The sequence below is a fragment of the Piliocolobus tephrosceles genome, chromosome 6 (assembly GCF_002776525.5).
Source record: "Piliocolobus tephrosceles isolate RC106 chromosome 6, ASM277652v3, whole genome shotgun sequence".
Lineage (NCBI taxonomy): Eukaryota > Metazoa > Chordata > Mammalia > Primates > Cercopithecidae > Piliocolobus > Piliocolobus tephrosceles.
This window is the reverse complement of record NC_045439.1, coordinates 32,962,320-32,963,630: the sequence shown is the minus strand read 5'-3', so window position 1 is coordinate 32,963,630 and position 1,311 is coordinate 32,962,320.

Here is a 1,311-nt window from a genome sequence, read left to right as displayed (position 1 = left end):
GGATGAGTTTTTGAGATTTTTATAAACTGTACACTTTATCAGTTTGGGAAGGGAGTAACTGTACAAAACAGAAGAAGTGGAAAAAGTCTCTTCTTCCTATCTGAACACACAACTGATAAGGCTTTAGTTCTGAAAGGAAAAGTGAGTAACATCAGTTAACAGTGTCTGGTACATGAATGGAGTTCAATAGTTATTTACTGAATGAGTATAAATGAGCCAGGCATGGTGGCTCACACCTGTAATCTTAGCACTTTGGCAGGCAGAGGTGGGTGGATCACTTGAGGTCAGGAGTTTGAGACCAACCTGGCCAATGTGGTGAAACCCCATCTCTACTAAAATACAAAAAAAAGCCGGGCATGGTGTTGTGCACCTGTAGTCCTAGGTACTCGGGAGGCTGAGGCAGGAGAATTGATTGAACCCAGGAGGTGGAGGTTATAGTGAGAAGAGACGGCACTACTACCCTCCAGCCCGGGCAACAGAGCAAGACTCTGCCTCACAAATTAATTAATTAAATGATTACCTACTGTGGAAGAAAAGCACATAATATAAAAAGTATATCAGATTTGAGTTTCTCCTTTAAGAATGGAAGTTGGCCGGGCGCGGTGGCTCAAGCCTGTAATCCCAGCACTTTGGGAGGCCGAGACGGGCGGATCACGAGGTCAGGAGATCGAGACCATCCTGGCTAACACGGTGAAACCCTGTCTCTACTAAAAATACAAAAAACTAGCCGGGCGAGGTGGCGGCGCCTGTAGTCCCAACTACTCGGGAGGCTGAGGCAGGAGAATGGCGTGAACCCGGGAGGCGGAGCTTGCAGTGAGCTGAGATCCGGCCACTGCACTCCAGCCTGGGTGACAGAGCGAGACTCCGTCTCAAAAAAAAAAAAAAGAATGGAAGTTAACATCTTGCCTATAAACTGATTACTAGTTAGATATAAAACCACTAAAAATTTTCAAAACAAATACATATTTAGTTCTTTGGTATCTTCTTGAATTAATAAGGATTCTCCTAGTGCAAATAAATTCTACGTTCCTGTTTATACATAAAGACCTTCAGGATTTAATTGTTTCAAAAGCTGATAAAACATTAGTTAGATGAATTACAGAAGTGATTTTAACAATGACACATGTGAAAACAATTTAGGCTTGGCATGGTGGCTCACACTTGTAATGCCAGCACTTTGGGAAGCCAAGACAGGTGGATTGCTTGAGCTCAGGAGTTCAAGACAAGCCTGGGCAACATGGCAAAACCCTGTCTCTACAAACAAATAGACATCGTGGCGCATGCCTATAGTCCCAGCTACTTGGGAGGCTG